The sequence below is a fragment of the Balaenoptera ricei genome, chromosome 14 (assembly GCF_028023285.1).
Source record: "Balaenoptera ricei isolate mBalRic1 chromosome 14, mBalRic1.hap2, whole genome shotgun sequence".
Taxonomy (NCBI): domain Eukaryota; kingdom Metazoa; phylum Chordata; class Mammalia; order Artiodactyla; family Balaenopteridae; genus Balaenoptera; species Balaenoptera ricei.
Window position 1 is genome coordinate 41307768 of NC_082652.1, and position 22754 is coordinate 41330521.

Consider the following 22754-nt stretch of genomic DNA (forward strand, 5'->3'; position numbering starts at 1 on the left):
TATATTCTGGGTATATCAAAATATACTATGTAGTATAAACTATACTTGTTTCCAATATTTAGGTTTTTTCTGATTTTTCACTATTATAAGCAACTATGAAAAACGAAATCATTGTCTGCAGATTTTTGTATATATCTCTGATTACTTTCTTAGGAAGAATTCCAGAAATGGAATTCCTTGGTCAAATGTTTGTACATTCTAAGAGCTCAACTGGTTCAGCCAAGTTGCCCTGTAGAAAAGTTTCATCAGTTATATCCCGATTAGCATTGTATTAGAATATGCTTCGAATATCGGTCAAAGATGTGGAAAAATAGGCAGTCTGGTAGGTAAAACTACCGATGTCTTTTTTTTTTTTTTTTTGCCACGCCACATGGCATGCGGGATCTTAGTTCCCTGACCAGGGATCAAACCCGTACCCCCTGCAGTGGAAGCACAGAGTCCTAACCACTGGACTGCCAGGGAATTCCCTTAATTGATCTTTTTTGTTTTGAAATAATTATAGACTCACAAGAAGTTGTAAAAATATTCAATTTTCCCTAGTAGTAACATCTTACATAACTAAAGTATATTTATCAAAACCAAAATATATATTCTTTGTTAGGTATGTGATTTGCAAATATCTTCTCCCAGTTTGTAGCTTGTCTTTTCATCCTCTTAACAGTTTTTTTTTGCAGAGTGAAGGTATTTAACTTTGATGAGATGTAATTTACCTTTTTTTTTCTTTTCCATTTTTTTTGGATTATGTTTTTGGTGTCATGTCTAAGGATTCTGTCTAACCCTGGGTCATAAAAACTTTCTTCTCTTTAGAGTTTCATGTTTTTCATTTAGATCTAATATTTATTTTTAGTTAATTTTTCTATAAGGTATGAGATTTAATTTGAAGTTCCCTTTTTTTTGCCTTTGCTTGTCCAATTATGGAAGTGACTAATTTTTAAAATCAAACTTTTTATTGATGAATTTTCACAGAATAAACGCAGTTAAATAACCAGCACTTAGATGGAAAAAAGGTCAATACCAGCACTCCACAGTCCCCCCCTTTGTTCAGTCATTGCTGCTCTCCTCCCCGCCAAGTAACCACCTCCCTGATTTATCATCAGAGATTAATTTGGTCTTTTTTGACTTTTATGTAGAGCAATCAATCACACAGTACGTACCCTTGTTCAGGCTCCTTTTGTTCCATCATTTTGTGAGATTGATCTGGGTTATTGCATGTAGCAGTTCTTTCATTCTTATTACTGCATAGTATTCCATTGAACGAACATGGATTTATCAATTCTATTTACGGATAGTTGGGTTTCCAGCCATTACAAATAATGCTGCTGTGAACATTCTTGTACATGGCTTTTGGGCCATATCTGCACACATTCCTAAAGTGTGGATACCTAGAAATGGATTTGCTGAGTCACAGGATATATATATGTGGAGCTTTATTACCCAGTGGTTTGCTGTAAATGTTTAACAACTGGCTCTAGGGTGGGTGCTCATTTATAATGTTAGCCAGTTCCTGTGGTGTAAATACTCCAGCTGCCCAATTTCAAGCTACCAATGTGAAATCAGCTGATTCACAAAATTCCTGGAAATTCAACCATCACTTCTTGTGAGCTCCAGCACCCATCACTCATATGGCCAAGCAGTTTTCCAAAGTAGTTGCACCAATTTACACTCCTACCAGTAGTGAATGAGAGTTCTAGCTGCTGCTCGTCCACATTTGGTATTACCTGACTCATTTCACTCATGCTGCGTGGTGGGTAGGGGCATCACTTTGTGGTTTTAATTTCCATTTCTCTGATGGCTAATGAAACTGAACACCTTTGGCTACTACATTTTATACCGGCGGTGGCCGAGTAATCTTATACTGTCACATTTCCCTCCCTTCCAGGAATACAAATATGGGGCTTGATATCTAGTTTGGTTCAGGTACAGAGAAATCCAGTTACAGTTTTGCATATCTGAGCATCTAGTCTATAAATTTCAACACGCCACCACCACCTCACTGGTATACTAAATCTGTGAATTTATCAGGAAATCATCTTTTTTTGTTCTTAGTTTCCAATTTATAAAAATGTGGATTATGATTCCTCCCTGTCTGGGATATTCTGAGGGTTAAATGAGATGCTCTTTATGTGATACACATCCAATAAAACCATTAAATAATTATCTTTTCCTCACTACTTAGGGGAGAACTGTCCTACAGCAATACCTCTTATTTAAGATAGACTATGTCTGAGGATTTTAACAGTACCTAGAATTTTATGTTGACATTGAGGTTACCAGGTTCTTAGTAACCTAGGTTACCTAGGTTCCCCTAGGGAGGCAATATAGCATCACAGCTTAGAGCTGGGTCTCTGGAGACTGCCAGGTTCAAATCCTGTGTCTGCTTTTTGCTTGCCTTGCTAGCTTGGGCAAGTTATCTAATTTTTCTGTATTCAGTTATGAAAAAGTTATAAAGAGCTAAGCAGGCCATGGGCTGATACTGAAAGACTGTTTAGTTAGGGAGATACAATGCGAACTCTGAATCTGGTCAAGGACCATAGACCAAGGGTTGACAAACATTTTCTGTAAACAGCCAAATACTATATATTTTTTGCTTTGTGAACCATCTCTTTCACAGCTCTCAGTTTTGTCATAGTGTGAAAGCAATCATAAACAGTACGGACACTAATAATAGCATGGCTGTGTTCCAACAAAACTATTTATGGATGCAGAAATCTGAATTTCATGTAATTTTCATGTGTCATGAAATATTCTTCTTTTGATTTTTTTCAGTTGTATAAATATGTAAAGGAAAACACTCCTCCTGTGTGTCTACTCTCAAAAGCTCTACTCACAGAATACTTCACTTCTGACACTAGGCTTCCTACAAATCAAGTAATTCTGCGACACCAACTTGGTGTCCTACAATTCAGTTCAGTTCTGACACTATCTACCTGGAGATAATGTCAGATCCCACAAGTTAAGGGCTCAGTCCTACAAGACTGCCTCTTCCCCCACTTCATATGCCAATCTCAAGTTCAGGTTGCTTCTAACCAACCTGGTGTAACCCCGAGGTTCTCATGACACCCTCCTCTGGTTGGATTAATTCACTAGAGCGGCACACAGAACCCAGGAAAATGTTTTACTTACTAGATTATCAGTTTATCATAAAAGGATATAACTCAGAAATAGCCTGATGGAAGAGATGCGTAGGGCAAAGTATGTGGGAAAAGGGGTATGGAGCTTCCAGGCTCTCGCTGAGCGTGTCCCCCTTCCTACTTCATGTATTCACCAATGGAGAAGCTTTCTGAACTCTGTCCTTTTGGATTTTTATGGAGGCTTCACTATGTAGGTATGAGTGATTAAATCATTGGTCATTGGTGATTGAGTCAACCTCCAGCTCCTCTCCTCTCCTGGGAGGTTGGGGGTGGGACTGAAAGTTTCAACCTTCTAATCATATGCTGGGTTCCCCTGCAACCAGCCCCCATCCTTAGGGGCTTTCCAAAAGTCACCCCATTAACTTAAACTCAGGTATTGGTTAAAAGGGACTTGTTACAAATAACAAGACATTCCTTTTATTCTTATGGCTCTGGAGCTATTTCAGGAACCAATCACAAAGGACCAGGGGTTTTGCCAACCCCTGGTGTAGACCAGGTAGAAAGAGAAAGAGGCAAGTCCGAAGTATAATGCTAACAGATAGGATTTGGGTTTCTGAGCCTAGAGAGTATTTTGTTTGTTTGTTTGTTTGTTTTTTCCATTTAGCTCAGGTTTTGAGTTGTATACTATTTAGGGGCATGATACAGTTAATTTGTACATCAGGACCCACAAAATGGAGGTTGCTGCAGTGGCCTGTCCCATGTCACAAATCTAAATCTAAGTCAGCCTGCACTGTCAAGGAAACCTAATTTACACCAATCACAATCCTCCAATTCAGTTTAGCTAGCTTACCTTACCCTAGAAAATAGGACCTGCTCACCTTAAAAGGTAATCCCTGACCTCCTAGCCAATCATGCCATTTCTGCCTTGCCTCTTCTAATGTGCTATAAAACTTGCTCTTGCCCAAAATCTCTCAGGAAGAGTGCTCTGCTGCTTGCAAGGCACTGTGCTCCACCAATCCATGGACTGTTTTCCTTTGAATAAAGGCCATCAGACTCGTTACCAAATTGTATTATTTTGTCATTTGACAGCAAGAGATAAATCACAAGTATGTGTTTGTAATCAAGGAGAAGTAGATTTGGAAGTCAGGGCTGAATTTAAATTTTGGTTCCATGCCTTGGGCATGGAAACCATCTTGGACAAGTTACTTAACTTCTTTGAGCCTTACTTTCCTCATCTGTAAAATGGGGCTAATAATCCTTCCTCATAGGATATTTGGACGGTTGAATAAAATGAGATAATGTGCGAACTGTCACTAGTCTAAAGCTTCACACACAGTGGGAGCTCAGTAGGTGGTGGTTGGTATATTTCTCATTGTAAAAGAAGTGAAATCACATTGGTCTATAATCATTAAGATCTTGGTGCTGACAGATAGCTGAATATGCCACCCTAATGTATCTCTCTTTGGCATATGAGTTATTTTGAGTTAATTTTTTTCCAGAAACTGCAAACACAGCAGAAGCTCTGAAAGCAGAGTAGAAATTACCCTTTTGTAAGGGAAATCTACATTTATAAAGAAAATTTACATTAGAAAGGGGGCCTCTACCAGGAAGAGAGCTTTACCAGATATAACATTTTTACCTGAGAGTTTTATCTGCAAGCAGGGCAATTTTTGCTTACCAAACATTTCCTTCTCTCACCTTCTTGTAAATTGCCTCTCCCCAATGCCACCCCACCCCCCCAAAAATCTTCCTTTTGTATTTAGCTGATGATGGTATTTAAGGTAGTGACTTGGGCCATCTCAGAAGACTTACTCTTTTGTTCCTAGGTATCTCCAATGTATACAGGAGGCATACGTGTTAATAAACTTCTCTTTGTTTTTTCTCTTGTTAATCTGTTTTTAGCCAAGAACTCAGAATGGTAGAGGGAAAATTATTTTTCCTCCCCTACAATGCAAAAGAGCGTCAAAAGAAAAGCCAGTGAGAGATGATGGTGGCCTGAATTGAGCTACTGATGGTGGGAATGGATGGAAGTAGATGGATTTAAGGTGTATTTAGGAGGTAAAATTGAGAGAACTTGGCATTGGATTTGAGGGCTGCGGGAAAGAAAGGAGTTAAGATGGCATTCAGGTCCTGGGCTGGGCAATCGGGTAGATGCCATTTAAGTCTAACCTGTTTTTCTAATTGTGAAGCCATTTCACTGCCATTAAGATACCCCTTCATTGCTGTTGCTCTGCTGTCTTACTCATTTACCCTTCAGTTAGCTGCCTGCTGAATGCTGCCAGCCTGGGTGTAATGCTTTGGTTCGCTGGCCCAGATGCATTACGTTGGATGAAGGAGAAGCCAGACATCAGAGAAATTGGATTTCCTGAGGAGAGGACCCACAGAAACTTCCTTGAAATGAAAAAGGGAATGACCAAATAAGCATTATGGGATGATCTCCAGTCAAAGCCGGAGATGCTCTTTGGAGCCCAGACAGGAAAGTGAGTCATGAAACTAGCAGTGAAATGCGGGAAGAAAGGCTGTTGGCTCACGTACAGCTGTGATTCTCTACTGGTGGGCTGTGCAGGAAGGTGTGCATGAGAAATCCCAGAGGAGCCTTTTCTCCTTTCAAAATACCACTATGGAGTCAAGTACAGCAGCACAGCTTGAAGCCAAGGGGTAATTTAGATTTAAAATTGTCAGAGATATTGTCAAAGAAGGAATGTTGGCAGGATTGAATAATTTGTCAGAGGTAAGACTCTAGAATATATAGAAGGAAAACGTCCATAGGTTTGAACTAGATGTTTAAATTGCATAATGGAGAAGAAAACAGAAAGAGTATAGAGCTCCAATAAATATAAGACCATATAGTATGGATCAAGTAGACATCAATGTTGACTCTTTGGGGAAACTTTTTATTCTTTTAAACTCAATATTTCTTTTCCATTTTTTTGTTTTATCTATATCTGATTCTAGTATAAAAATGCTTACAAACGAATAGGACTCATTGGAAATGACACCAAAAGCACAGGCAAGGAAAGTAAAAGTAGATAAATTGGACTACTTCAAAATAAAAACTTCTTTGCACCAAAGGACACAGTCAACAGAGTGAAAAGGCAATCTATGGAATGTGAGAAAATATTTGTGAATCATGCTTCTGATAAGATATTCAGACTAATATCCAGAATATATGGAGAACTCTTAAAACTCAACAACAAAAAGCCCCCAGTTTGAAAATGGGCAAAGGACTTGAATAGATATTGATTTAAAGAAGATAAGCAAGTGGCCAATAAGCACACAAACAGATGCTCAACATCATGAATCATTAGGGAAATGCAAATCAAAACCACAGTGAGATATCACCTTGAACCCATTAAGATGGTTACTATCAAAAGAACAGAAAATAGCAAGTGTTGGCAAGAGTGTGGAGAAATTGGAAGTCTTGTGCCCTGTTGGTGGGAATGTAAAATGGTGAAGCCACTATGGAAAATGGTATGGTGATTCCTCAAAAAGTTAAACATAAAATTACCATATGATCCAGCAATTCCATTTCTGGGTATAAACTCAAAAAGAATTGAAAGCAGGGTCTTGAAGAGATATTTGTACATCTATGTTCATAGCATTATTCACAAAAGCCAAAAGGTAGAAGCCACCCAAGGGTCCATCAACAGATGAATATGTACAGAAAATGTGTTATATACACAATGGTATACTTTTCAGCTGTAAAAAGGAAGGGAATTCTGACATATGCTACAACATGGATAAATCTTAAGGACATTATGATAAGTGAATAAGCTAGTCACAAAAGGACAGATACTGTATAATTCTACTTATATGAGATATCTAGAGTAGTCAAATTCATAGAGACAGTAAGTGGAATAGTAGTTGAGAGGACTGGAGAATGAGAGGTTGTTGGGAGTAGATAGAGATTTGGGGTTTGCAAGTTGAAAGAGTTCTGGAAATTGGTTGTACAATGATGTGAATATACTTGACACTGCTGAATGGTACACTTAAAAATGGTTAAGATACTACATTTTATTTTATGTATATTTTGCCACAATTTTAAAAATAGTAATAGGACCCTAAATGGTCTAGGGTAGCAGTGGTTTTGTTGTAACTGTGGTGATGTAACAGGCAGGAAGAAAGCTGAAAGAAAACTCCAGTGAAAGTAGCTGACAGAAGCTGTCCAAAGGCATGGGGCTGATGAGTGTGAGAAAAAAATCCCAACTGAAATGAAGGATCTGGGGAATTGCATTGGTGGAAGGACCTACCTAACAGTTCATTTTTTCGTCGTAAATTTACTGAGGACTTCTGCTTAGAGGAAATGAAGGGTCAGTGTGGCTGGAGTGCATGGGGCTAGAGAACCTTGTGAGATGAAGAAGAAGAGGTAGGCAATGAATCAGTCAAGCAGAATCTTGTAGACCCTGATAAGATCTTAAAATGAGTAATACGAAACAACTGAATGATTTTAAGCAGAAGAGTGGAACAATCAGATTTGTCTTTTAGAAACACAGTTCTGCTTACTTGGCAAAAAATACATTGAAAAGTAACAAAAGTGAATAATGGGACGCATTTAAGAGGCTGTTGCAGTAATAAAGAGATTGTGATAGTTTGGACTAGGATAATGGCAGTGGAGATGAAACTATGTAGACAGATTTCAAAGATATTTAGGAGCAAAGATAGAATCCGGTGATGCACTGGACAACAGGATGAGCCATTAGCATAGATCCATATTCTGATACTCTCATAGATATACTGGTTGAACTTTATTTTCTGGGGGTTTCTTTGGTACTCCTATCCCTAGGACTTTGTGAGTTGCCTGTGACACACATGTTTGCCATATCTCAACATAGGGATAACAAACGTGTGCCATTGTTTTCAAAACTGGAATATTACAGAATATATATCTCGCATTTTCTTTATTCATTCATCCGTTGATGGACACTTAGGTTGTTTACACGTCTTGGCTAATGTAAATAATGCTGCAATGAACATGGGGCTGCATCTATCTTTCCAAGTTAGCATTTGCCCATTTGTTCTTGCATGCTGCCTACTTTATCGATTAGAGCTCTTAGCATATTCATCATAGTTGTTTTAAATTCCTGGCCTGATAATTCCAACATCCCTGTCACATTTGGTTCTGATGATTGCTCTGTCTCTTCAAATTGTTTTTTGCCTTTTAGTATGCCTTGTGATTTTTTTTCCCTTTATAGCCAGACATGATATTCTGGGTAAAAGAAACTGCTGTAAGTAGACCTTTAGTAATGTGCTGAAAACAGGAAATGCCAGGAACTAGCACCAGAGTAGGAAACCTGAACTGTAATTGATGATTTGCTGGAGGATCAGTGCCGGCAACTCTGAGAGTTAAAAACTCCACGGGGATCCAGTCCATGGGGGCCAGGGGAAGTGTTCTATGTTCTATGATTAGATCCCTGTCTCTCAGTGAGCCTATGCATCTGGACTGTGAACTTTGCAAGGGTCTCTCAGGTTTTTTTTTTCTCCCCACTGAGGTAGGACAGAATAGCTAGAGTGGGCTAGAGTTGGGTATTTCCCTTTTCCTGTATCTATTAGGGTTTGATAAGACCCCAAGCAGGTCAGGTTCCAGTTAACTAGTTTACGCTGGGCAGGCTGAGTTAACAGAGTGCTCGGGTATATTTCAAAGTGGTTCCTTTTCCCCTTCCCCTGCTGAAAGCATAAGGGGATTTTTCTGATACTTACTGTGGGAACCTGGTCAAGCTCCTGGAGGTAAATCTCACAGTATTGTGGGTATCTCCCTGTGACTGGATCCCCGTGGAGTTTTTAACTCTCAGAGTTGTCGGCACTGATCCTCCAGCAAATCATTAATTATAGTTCAGGTTTCCTACCCTGGTGCTAGTTCCTGTGGCATTTCCTGTTTTCAGACTCTCTGCTCTGCTCTGGTAACTCAGGACTCTGTGTCTGTCTCTCCAATCTCGGAGACAGTGGTTTGCTCTATGTCCTTTTCTCTTCTATGCATCCAAAAAGAGTTTATTTTTTGGTCCATTCACCTTTTTACTTGGTAGAGGGAGTGGCAACTTCTAAGCTCCTTACATGCAAAACCAGAAGTCTAAGACTTTATATGTTTGTATATGTTACCTAACTTGTTTAAATATAGTCATAATGACTAGATTTGGAAATAAATTCTATACTTAAGACTGTGGAAAATCACACTGTTCAGTTCTGTTGTCTGTCCACTATATTGTTGTGCTATTTTGTTTTTGTTTTTATAAGGGCTTGGAAGAAGCTACATTGTTTGAATGCTAAAATGTGATCTCATATTGATCTTAAGTGTTAGTGAGGTCTCTCTTTAATATTGGCTTTTCTAATGATTTCATGTCATCTTAAATTTCTGTTTCACAAGCTTTAAATATATTTTATTTGGTGTTTAAACCATAAGGATATTGGGACTTCCTGGTGGTGCAGTGGTTGAGAATCTGCCTGCCAATGCAGGGTACACGGGTTCAAGCCCTGGTCCGGGAAGATCCCACATGCCATGGAGCAACAAAGCCCGTGAGCCACAAATACTGAGCCTGCGCTCTAGAGCCCATGAGCCACAACTACTGAGCCCGTGTGCCACAACTGCTGAAGCCCACGTGCCTAGAGCCCATGCTCTGCAACAAGAGAAGTCACCACAATGAGAAGCCCGCGCACCGCAACAAAGAGTAGCCCCCGCTCGCCACAACTAGAGAAAGCCCATGTGCAGCAAGGAAGACCCAACTCAGCCAAAAATAAATAAATAAATAAATAAATTTAATTTTAAAAACCTTACCATTTAAAATATAAGGATATTGTTAAACTGATAAAAAATAAAGAAGAGTATTGGTACTGGCATAAAGATAGACATATAGATCAATGGCCTAGAATTGAGAGTCAAGAAATAAACCCATACATTTGTTGTCAGCTGATTTTCTACAAGGGTGCCAAGACAATTCAATGAGCAAAAAAACAGTCTTTCTGACAAATAGTGTCAACTTGATATCCATGTGCAAAACAATGAAGCTGCACTCCTACCTCACACCATATACAAAAAATAAGCTCAAAATGTCTCAAAGACCTAAATGTAAGAGCTAAAACTATAAAAGTCATAGAAGAAAACACAATAGTAAATCTTCATGACCTTGGATTAGATAATGGTTTCTTAGATATGATACCAAAAGCACAAGCAACTAAAGAAAAATAAATAAATAAAGTGGAATACACCAAAATTAAAACTTCTGTGCTTCAGAGGACACTTAAGAAAGTGAAAAGACAACACACAGAATGGGAGAAAATATTTGTAAATTGTAGGTGTGGTAAAGGCCTAGTATTTAGAACACAGAAAGAAATCTTACAACTCAACAGAGTAACAAACAACCCCATTGAAAAGTAGGCAAAATACTTAAATAGACATGTTTCCAAAGACAAAATACAGATGGCCAAGAAGCACATGAAAAGATGTTCTACACTATTAGACATTAGGGAAATGTAAATCAAAGCCACAATGGGAAATCACTTCATATCCACTAGGATAATATAATAATAATTTTTTAAAAAATGGAAAATAACTAGTGTTGGCAACAATATGGAGAAATTGAAATCCTTGTACATTGCTGATTAGAATGCAAAATGATGTAGCTGTTTTAGGAAACAGTTTGGCCATTCCTCAAAAAGTTAAAAACAGTGTTAGTTACCATTTGACCAACAGTTCCACTCTTAGGTATAAACTCAAGAGAATTGGAAAAAAATGTCCACACAAAAACTTATAAACAAATGTTATAGCAACATTATTCATGATAGCCCAGAAGTGAAAACAACTGAAGTGTCCATCAATAAATGAATGAAACAAATGTGGTATATCCACATAATGGAATATTATTCAACCATTAAAAAGGAATGAAATCTGATTCATGCTACAACATGGATGAACCTTGAAAACAGTATTCTATGTGAAAGAAGCCAGTCACAAAAGAGCACATAGTGTATGATTCTAATTATATGAAATGTCCAGAATAGGCAAAACTATAGAGACAGAAAGTACATTTGTGATTTACCAGGGACTGGGAGGGAGGGGGTTGGTGGTGAAGGAATAGGAAGTGTCTGCTAATGGGTATGGGATTTCTTTTCAGTGTGATGAAAATGTTCTGGAATTCAAGTGCATAACTTTGTGAATATACAAAAAATCATTGAATTGTATACTTTAAATGGATGAATTTTATGGTATTTGAATTATTTATCTATAAAAAATTAAAAATAAAGATTGATATATGTGATTGTCACCATCTTGGACAATGGCTTTATGAAATATAGATATGAAACTTCTGGTGTAGTAGAGCACATTCTGTAAAATACATTTTCAATTAATATAAATCAATCACCAAAACATATTGAACAGCATAAAGATATCTGATATTAGAAACATTATGAATTTTTAAACTGCATACAGCTGAAAGTCTTGTGATTTTCAAAAAATGTTTCTGATAAAGACAAAATACACATTACATAGAGAGATATGACTTAAAATAGGGTTGATTTGATTCTTTTTCCATTCATGGAATGCAAATTAATGCTAATGATCTTTTTTAAAAATCTAAGTGATTTTCCCCATTTGTCACTCTTTACTCTTTACATTTGTAAGCTTTACTCTTCTTTGCATTTATTCATTATTACTTCTCTCCCAAGAGACACTAGGATTTTTTTCATTCTTCCACAATTAACAAAGTCCCTTTCAAAAACAGCCAGTATTTTTGCTTAGTTAACTTTCAAGGCCTTGCTATTAAAAAAGCAATGAAGCACTTGTTTTATGCAATTTCTTAATTCCAGTCTCTAAACTGGAGACACTAGAGAGCGGTAAGTGTGAAAGGGGAAGGAAAGAACGGCTGATAAATACATTGCTGACGTTGTCTGTAGTATAAGATAAGGTGCAAAAGTAAACAGGATGACTGTAACTGCTGTAGATAAGATGGTGAAGGGGCACTGAGTGGGTTGGCCCAGAAAGTAAACATGGATTTATTTTATGGACTGTGCATGACAACCACACTGTTTTTTGTAATTCTATGTGAGAAGGGAAAGCAATTCAACAGCCTTGGGGATCTTGCCTGGTAGTCTTAGGTTGTGGCAAGATCATGCCTATGGGCTGCCAAGTAGATAAAATTCAGGAAAAAGAATAACGATGAATCATGTTGGCTACATTTCATTCTCTTACCTTGTGTGAACATAGAATGGGTTAGGAGCAAAGCTCAGAATTTTTTCTTGGTATTCTATTTGAATTTATTGAAGTGTCAAGTCTCTTTGTAACTTGTGTACCGTTTCCCTTCCTTTTCTATCACTCCTGATGTAAATCTAACTATTCTTTTAAAATATTTATGATACTTTAAAAATTCAAGTTCTGTAAATAAAAATAAATATACATAAATAAATCCCACCAACAACTAGCAATTTACTATTAAATAATGAATTGAAATAATTTTATTTTCGTGGACTGTGACTAGTGATCCAAGACCTATTGACATTGTTTACATCCTTTAACTTAATTCATTAACTTTGCTTGTATAACTAAGAACAGAAATAATCATTACCTTGCCTCATCCAGTCACTGTGAAAAAAAAGTGGATGGAAGGCAATTGAACACAGGGTTAAAGATTCATCTTGCTCATGTCAAGAGGGACATAGTAAGGAGAGGGTGTGGAGAAAAGGGAACCCTCCTATACTGTTGGGGGGAAGGTAAATTGGTATGGCCACTATGGAGAACAATATGGAGGTTCCTTAAAAAACTAAAAATAGAGCTCCATATGATTCAGCAATCCCACTCCTGGGCATACATTTGGAGAAAACCATATTTCGAAAAGATACATGTACCCCAATATTCATTGCAGCACTATTTACAATAGCCAGGACATGGAAGCCACCTAAATGTCCATTGATGGAGGAATGGATAAAAAAGAAGTGGTACATATATGCAATGGAATATTAGTCAGCCATAAAAAAGAACAAAACAATGCCATTTTCAGCGACATGGATGGACCTAGAGATTGTCATACTGAATGAAGTAAGTCAGACAGAGAAAGACAAATATCATATGATATCACTTATATGTGGAATCTAAAAAAATGGTACAAATGCACCTATTTACAAAACAGAAATACAGTCACAGATGTAGAAAACAAACTTATGGTTACCAAGGGGGCAAGGGGAGGGAGGGATAAACTGGGAGATTGGGATTGACATATGCACACTACTATATATAAAATAGATCACTAATAAGAACCTACTGTACAGCACGGGGAACTCTACTCAACACTCTGTAATGACCTATATGGGAATAGAATCTAAAAAAGAGTGGATATATGTATATGTATAACTGATTCACTTTGCTATACAGCAGAAACTAACAACATTGTAAATTAACTATACTCCAATCAAAATTAATTTTAAAAAAAGAAAAAGAAATAGAGGGACAGAGCAAGAGCCTTAATCTCATCCAGCAGATGATGGAGTCCCACAGGGTCCAGCTCGGTTTCAGTCTCCAACGTGTTCCATTTCCTTCAGCAAACAAGGGACTAAAACCATCACCATGCAGGGACTTTCTAGCAGGTTTACATTTAGGATGAAGAAAAAGTATAAAGACCAAGCTCTTTTCTTCCTGAAACTATTTTGCATTTTCTTTATAGCTTTTTCCTTCTTTTATTCTTTTTCACATATTGATCTTTTGTCTTTTTTTTCTTAAGTTAAGCTGCCTTAGATTTTCTGTATGCTTCTCAGTTTGTGCATTTAAGTCCTTTTGCATTTCTCAAGGACTAGCTGCTAAAGCTTTCTTATTATTTAATGACATTGTTTTATAGCTGCCACAGCTCTGTCTAGTTGCCTCTGTCTCATGGCCCTCAACTTGGTGGAGAGCTTTTGGAAGATCTCATAGAGAACAAAATAGCTGAAAACATTTATCATCCATGGGTATCCAGGAAGGAGCCCACTGGGATGTGTAGGAAGTATAGCTCCTCATTCTCCAGCGCTGAGGACTCTCCAGTCTGTTCTCCATCCAGCTTCTTGGTATGTTTTCCTGAGCTACTTCTTTTAAAAAAAAAAAAAAAAAAATTATTTATTTATTTTTTACTTTTGGCTGCACTGTGCAGCATGCGGGATCTTAGTTCCTCCATCAGGGATCGAACCCATGCCACCTGCATTGGGAGCACAGAGTCTTAACCACTGGACTGCCAAGGAAATCCCCCTGAGCTATTTCTTTATCTCTCCATCATTCATCCAGTTCTGGGGAAACACTAAATGTAAGGGTGCAGTAAGGATTAACTCAGCAGGTCTGGGTTGTCCAAACCCTTCATATTTTAACAAATAGTTTGGCCATTGACCAGCTCCTAGGAAATAATCCCCAAGCTCCTGGAATATCTTGCCCGTTACAGTGTTTTTGTTTACTCGGGGTCTTGGCCAAGCCAGATAGTCTAGCTAACAATGTGATTCATGGTGGGGATCTTGGGCCATGTGATATCAGTTTGACCTCTGGGGGAGCTGGAGACTAAGTAATTAAGGTCAGCCATGTGGATGCTAAATGCCTATATGATCAATCTCCAATAAGACCCCTGGACACCAAGGCCCAGGTGAGCTTCGCTGGTTGGCAATATTTTATGCATGTTGTTACACATCATTGCTAGAATTAAGCACTGTCCATACGACTTCACTGGGAGAGGACAACCAGACAACTGGAAGTTTGTGCCTGGTTTCTCCTGGACTCTGTGCCTTTTTTCCTTTGCTGATATTAATCTGTATCCCATTGCTGTAATAAACCATAACTGTGAGTATAACAGATTTGCTGCATTCTGCGAACCCTTCTAGCAAATCATTGGACCTGAAGGTGGTCTTGGTGACTCCCAACGACAGTAAGGCTGATGAGTCAGCCTCTCTGGTTCCTCCTTGAGATCTCCTCTACTGTGGGAGGTAGTGAGAGCCTGACTAGAGTCTGGGCGCTCATTTGTTGCTTATGATAGCGGGTTAGCACTGTAAAAGGATCAGATAGGAAGTATTTCAGGCTTTGCAGGTCATTTGGTCTCTTGCAACAGGGTGAAAACCCACATAGCACATTTTCTCAATAAAGTTGGATCTACGCTTTGGAACAGCCACTCATTCACTGCATCATCAACTCTAGCACCGAGGTCACAGTAACCTCTATCATATCCTGCTCACTCTGTGAGGCTATTCTGAGCACACTTACATCTTTAGTTAGGCCAATTTTGCCCCTTGGTGTCTATCTGCTAATAGGTTTGTGTCCATGGTAGTACTGGGTAAGAGGTGGCATGTACCTTCCCAGGTGGCTCAGTTCCAGGATATGAATCTAAAGTATGATACAGCTGGACCTAGCACGCAAGTTCAAAAACCCCACATGGGAGCCCCCAGGGTAACCAATGAAGCAGACCCCTCCCCTTCTTGTCTACAAAATGAGCCTTAGCTGCCATCTAAGAAAGGTAAAAGTTGGGAACATGGTTGCTATTACTCTTTGCCGGAGAAAAGCCCCTGGGATTATAACTATGTTGTCGGTACCCAGCCTGTTATCTCCTTTGGCCCCATTGCTGTAGCTCATACCTGCTGACCTACCACCTGCCAGCATCTGCATTTCTTTGCTGACGGCTTTCTCTGGTGGCCTGAGACTACTCTGCATACGCACCTCAGGCTGGAAATACTGGAGAATTAATGCCACCCTCAAACCCTAGCAATCTTTAGCCAATGATTTATGGCTCCCTCACAACTACGGGAATAACTCTGAGAAGGATGTTCTACACTGGCTTCCAGAGTGTCCCAGTAGGATTAAGATTTCATTAGTCAAGGTATAACTTCAATGCACCCTTCTTGGCTTGCTTCCTTTCCCCACTCTTCTCCCACTACTACTTTTCCCCTACTCTTGGAATCATATCTCAAATAAACTACTTGTACAGATCTTTGTCTCAGGATCTGCTTGTGGGATAACATAAATTAAGGCACCTGTCAACTTTGCTGCTCCTTATCTGCTCTGGGCTCTTCTTCTCTTTTGTTGGTTCTGAATACACACTGATCCTTGATGCAAGTTTAGGTAGCTCTTCACTGTAAACTTTCAGTAGAGTCTGGCCAGTACTGTGGCTGGAGAGTGGCTTCGGTATTATGCCATTGGTCTTGTGACTCAGCCTTCTTGGGCTCACAAGGAGTGAGGACATAAGCCTTTAGCAGTGCTCCAAGTGAAGGCTCTCTCAGACTTACTTTTCATTTTTCTTCTGCCTCATCCTTCTTGTCTTTCTTCTTTAATCACCCCCATTTCTTACCAAAGCCCTTTCCCCTCTATTTCCTGGGATTCCCTACCCACCCCCCCAACCCCAGAGAAAAGATCAAGTCCCAGTATTTTCTTGTATCTTGCAATTTTTGACAGACTCAAGTTTCCACTGTATATCATTTAGGCTGTCTGCTTTCTGCTGGGCAAGAGATGTGAGCTGTTGTCCCAGGAGAGTGTGTGTATGCACGTGTGTGTGTGTGTGTGTGTGTGTGTCTGTGTGTAGCATGGGGGTGGGGAGGTGAGGAGGAGATGAGGGTGAGAAATTATGGCTGTAACTGCTTTTTTTACTAAAGTATCTGGAATTTAACTGCACTAACGGTGACAGTTAGACAGGGTTCGATCACTAAGGAAGACTCACAGGAACCAAAATGAAAATGCTTACAAATCTGTAGCTTATTGCAGGAAAGGGATCTGATACAGCATCAGCATACAGGAAAGACAGGCATCACAGCGCAAGGCTGCTTTACAATGAGGGGTTTGGAGAAGTCAGGCCTGAGCTCCAGATGCCCTCTTTTTGTAAAGGCCATACATATGTGCTTCCTCTCTAGGACCAGGACAAACTGACAGGGAACACCTTGAAACTAGGGAGCCAGAATCGGAGTCTCAGCCAGGGTTTCTTATACCTTGCAGGTCACATAGGCATATTCTTGCTACATAATCGGCCCCAACAGCTCTCTGAGGTCTCATGAAGACCAGGTACAAATCATCAGTCTCACTGTTACCAATAAACAATGCTGAAAGCTGGAACAGACTGGCCAGAAACTCCTCAGACTCATGGTTACAAAGCAACACTATTAATCAGCACATTTCATGTCTTGATCTGGCCAACTCCAGGTCTTCTGGAATTACCCCTCATAGCACAGTCTAGCTCCCTGACCTATGAGCAAGGCCTTTTTAGGCCTAATGATAACTCTTGGTTTGACAGTAATTACTTGCCTTAAAGCATCATATAATCACAGAGACAATCAAAATTCACCAAATTGCAAACATCTATAATAACTAACAAGAGGTTCGTATGGATTTAAACAGATGAACAATCCAATAATATTAGCACAGAATAGCACAAGCTTTCTCATATTTTGGACTAACTTCATAATACTTTTGTTTCCCTGACTTATAGTAATCTGCACTTTAATGTACACATCTATTGGGTGAGAGAGATTACTAATTGTCAATCATCAAGTGTAAATTTTCTTCAGGCCACTTCTCCTCCATAGGGATAACATCATGAGGGAGTTTTAATCTAATCTCACAACATTTGATCAACCACCTCAGTAATATCATAAGTTTGATTAGCTTCTACAATATTAAATTTACCTATGATTTGTGTATTGCACCATACAGCAGTGTCATGGATACAACGGTACAATATAAATCAGACATAGTTACATATCATTATTTTGTCCATCTCAATAAAATCTACCTCTTCTCATAGGAATTTAGGTTAGAGACCATGTCTCTGTTATTTTAGGACTCCAAACCTCTTGAAAACACAGTCAAATTCCTTTTCTCTGATACATGGCTTGAGAGATAGTGGTTCCCAGTGAGACGTGTCCCACAGCTGGGTTTATCTCTTCTCCTTGGGGAGCCCTCTAGTCCTGTTTAAAGTTTGTCCAATGCCCGTGAATAATGTTAGAGGAAAGGAACGGTTCGCCCTCAGTTGCGGCACTGAAATTGTTAAAGAGCGCCTCTAGAGGTTGCGTTCTCCAATTACAAATTTCCGCAGACGATGTAGCCCACACATCTCCCATGCGTGAGAATCTCTGGCTCTGGGGCCTCAGATAGCTCAGACTCCTTTGAGTTAAGATACCAAAGAGCCCAGCTGTGCTGATATACAAGCTCACTCCCACTGCTGAGTTTGGGCAGGTTATCTTGGTGCCTGCTCTGACTGCAAAGCCCATTTTCCCAGTGCTGTGTTGCCATCCTTAACTTTCCTCCTGGAGGAAAATGCCTTGGAGGTTCCCCATTTGCTCCAGAAGCACTTGTTTTCTTCAAAATATCTTTCCTCATTAAAAGTGAATTCCTCTTCATCAATTACTCCTAGCCCAGCTCCTAATTCTCCGAAGGCTCTCTTTTTTTAGGAGGCAAAAGCTGTTTGATCCACCAGACCCTCTGTTGACACTGAGTATTAGCTTCTTACATTTAGGAAATAAACCTGGGACCTGATCACATTGACCCCATTAGGCTAAGGTCCCGTGAGTAGTTGTTACCACTAAACTGACTTTGGTTTGGATGTGCCATAGAGCTTCCCACAGCCATCCACATAGACTTTCTGGCTTTTCACTCTCAGTAAGGTGGGCCCAACAAGTTATACTAAATTCTTTTCCTTTCTCAGTGATCCAAGTGTCCCAATTGTTCCTCTACATCTTTATGGCTTTCCACCCACAATGTTGGGCAAAGGAGCTGTTTTTACACACAATGTTTTGACAGATGGAACATGTAGAAGATGAACTTCTACTGTCATACTCCAGTACCTTCCTTAAACCTTCACCACCAAAATAAATGGCCATGCAACTGTTCACCTAGATTATTATTAATCAGTGTTGTTCAGATTCAACTGGATATATATTCTCATGGTTTTCTTCCTAACTCAGGTCTTCAGTAATAGCTCTATCCTATGAAATGGGAACCAAAAGACATAGCCACCTTAGTATTGTTCCATGTGATTACAGTCAGACCTTCCACCTGTTCATCCATTATGAGGACACAGACCACTCTCAGAAGTACATATATGTTCACTGGGTTGGCTATTCTACTTCTTGGTTATTCAAAAGAGGAGATTTTGATAAACGAGTCCTTCACCTAAAGGGCATCTGAGTCAAAGCTAAGAGAGAATAATATTCTCATGCTCTATGCTTCTCTTAAGGCACCAGAATTTATTAGATGTTCCCTTTTTAACACCCATTTATTAGCTACCCTCCCCTCAGCAACAATTTCAACTTTCTTCCATTTATCACTACTTTAATCCAAACATTTCTCCTTAATGTAGGTCCCTCTGGTTAAGTCATTGGCCTGGTCTATGTGGCTGGTACAAGATGAGATACTCCTAAACAACAAGGTCCTACTGTATGGCATAGGGAATGATATTCAATACCCTATGACAAACCATAATGGAAAAGGATATGAAAAAGAATATATATATATTATATATATATAATATATATATATATAATTGAGTCACTTTGCTGTACAGAAGAAACTAACACAACACTGTAAATCAACTATATTTCAATAAAATAAATTGTAAAAAAAGATGAGATATTCCACGATTTTCCCTTCAGTCCAATACAGAGAAATGGGATTAACCCTTTCAAGAGGCAACAAACATCTGCATAATTAGTCCCAGCTTGGCAAGGTGCAGGGAATAGATAATTCATCCCACTATCTCTTTGGAATTTTTGTATTTAGGTTCAAATTAATATACATACTGCCTTTTTTTTGGGAATATTACCAGACTTTGGGATTCTTAATGGTAGCTCTAGTTTTAGGAACTAACCACTACTGAGAAAGAAAATTTTGGTGAAGTAAGGAAGACATATGTAAATTCCTGTAAAGTGTAAACCCTTTCTCCTTAATTCCACCACAAAAGTGTAATCATCTATCTAACAGAAACCTATTTTTAGTTCCCCTCACCTTACATTGCAAAACACAATGCTGGAGGTTTGTAAACCAGTGCTTCGCTTCTTTGTCATGCTGATCTTCTTAAGCAGGTGTGTTAGTTAACCATTCCAATTTTCTGTTAACCTACTACTTTGAAAGTGATAAATAAAATAAGTCAACTGAATGTGATACTATTTTACTTACTGTTGCCTGCATGGGCAGTGAACTGAGGACCTTGATCTGAAGAGATGTAGCTAGGAAGGCTAAATTTACTCTAAGTTTCTATCAAGTCTGATATAAGGAGAATGGGATGGAGTGGGGAGAGATAGCTTGCCACTTGCTTCATCAGAGTCTTTCTCCTTTGGGAAACTATGTATATATGAAAGACATGTAAGTTCTGAACTCAGAGGTATTTACCTTTTTATTACCCAGATCCTATTCTTGGTTTTTGAAGTGGATACCTAAAGAGTACATATGAAGTAGAATTGTCCAATAAGGAAGCTCCAGGCTCAGGTTATGGTTACCAAGTTAGAAAGAATAGTTTTTTCCCTTCCAGTGAAATTGTAAAGAAAGGGGAAATGTAACCAATTCCTTTTATTCTTCACTTTAATAAATTATAGTGGAGTAGAATATATAAATTTCTTTATAATTTAATCATGTCATAGAGAACATATGTGAAGTATTTTAATGTAATTTTTTTTGAATTTTATTTTTTTATACAGCAGGTTCTTATTAGTTATACATTTTATACATATTAGGGTATATATGTCAATCCCAATCTCCCAATTCTAATGTAAATTTTTTTTTTTTTTTTTTTTTTTTAAATTTATTTATTATTATTTTTGGCTGTGTTGGGTCTTCGTTTCTGTGCGAGGGCTTTCTCCAGTTGCGGCGAGCGGGGGCCACTCTTCATCGCGGTGCGCGGGCCTCTCACTGTCGCGGCCTCTCTTTGTTGCGGAGCACAGGCTCCAGACACGCAGGCTCAGTAGTTGTGGCTCACGGGCCCAGTTGCTCCGCGGCATGTGGGATCTTCCCAGACCAGGGCTCGAACCCGTGTCTCCTGTATCGGCAGGCAGACTCGCAACCACTGCGCCACCAGGGAAGCCCTCTAATGTAAATTTTGAATGTATAATTTCATTTATAAAATACAAAAATAGGCACAGTTAATTTATGATTATAGATGTCAGGATAGTCTTACCCATGAGGGTTGAGTGTTTCTTGATTTGGGTGGTGGTTACATGGGTATGCTCAATTTGTAAAAAATTAATGTTATACATCTATGACTTTTGTACTTTATACACTTATGATTTATGTACTTCTGTTTGTTTTTTAAATTTTGGCCGCACTGCGCAGCATGTGGGATCTTAGTTCCCCAGCCAGGGATCGAACCTGCACCCCCTCCATTGGAAGGTGGAGTTTTAGCCACTGGACCACCGGGGAAGTCCCGATTTATGTACTTTTGTTGTGTATATCATACTTAAACAAAAAGTAATAAAACAGAATGAAACAAAATTCAGCCTTAGCCCTAGCGACTTATTTCTACTAGGAGAGACAAGCAAGAAAACCTCCATTTCTGTTGTTCTTCATTCCTTTGTATAGATTCCTATGCCCATTTGGGTTCATTTTCCTTCTGCTGAAGAACTTCCTTTCACATTTCTTGTAGTGCTAGTTTGTTGATGATGAATCCTTTCAGCTCTTATACATCTGAAAAATTCTTTATTTCACCTTTGTTTTTGAAAGTTATTTTTATTAGGTACAGAATTCTAGGTTGACAATTTTTTTCTTTCAGCCCTTGAAAGATGTTGGACTAATATCTTCTTGCTTACATTGTTTCTGATGAGAAATCTGCTGTCATCCATATCTTTTTTATTTTGTATGTAATTTTCCCTCCTCTGGCTGCTCTTAAGATTTTTTTTTAAACACTGGTTTTGAACAGTTTGATTTGATGTGCTTTGTGCAGTTTTCATCATGTTTATTGTGTTTGAGGTTCATTGAACTTCTTGGTTTATAGTTTTCATCAAATTTTGAAAGCTTTTGCCCATTATTTCTGCAATGTTTTTCTTCTGTTCCCTGCTCTCTACTTTCCTGCAGGGACTTCTGTAGGCATATATTAGGTCACTTGAAGTTGTCCTACAGCTTAATGAAGCTCTGTTAAATTTTTGATGGGTGCAGCATCTCCTTTATTTATTTTTTAATTTTTATTGGAGTATAGTTGATTTACAATGTTGTGTTAGTTTCAGGTGTACAGCAAAGTGAATCAATTATACATATACATATATCTACTCTTTTTTAGATTCTTTTCCCATATAGGCCGTTACAGAGTACTGAGTAGAGTTCCCTGTGCTATACAGTAGGTCCTTATTAGTTACCTGTTTTATATATAGTAGTGTGTCAATCCCAATCTTCCAATTTATCCCTCTCCTGAAGCTCTGTTAAATTGAAAAAAAATTCTCCTTTATCTCTGTTTTTTATTTTGGGTAGTTTACTTTGTTATATGTTCAAATTCACTAATCTTTTCTTCTGCAATTTCTGATTTGTCATTAATCCTTTGTAATGTATTTTTAGTTCAGACATTTCAGTTTTCATTTTTGGAAGTTTGATTTGGGTCTTTTAAAAATACTTTTATTTCTTTATATATCTGTTTAAAAATATGGAATACAGCTATAATAACTGCTTTAATGTCCTTATCTATTAATTCTAATATCTATGTCAGTTATGGGTGGTTTCAACTGATCGATTTTTCTCTGCATTATGGGTCTTATTTGCCTGCTTCTTGGCATGCCTGATAATTCTTAATTGGATTCCAG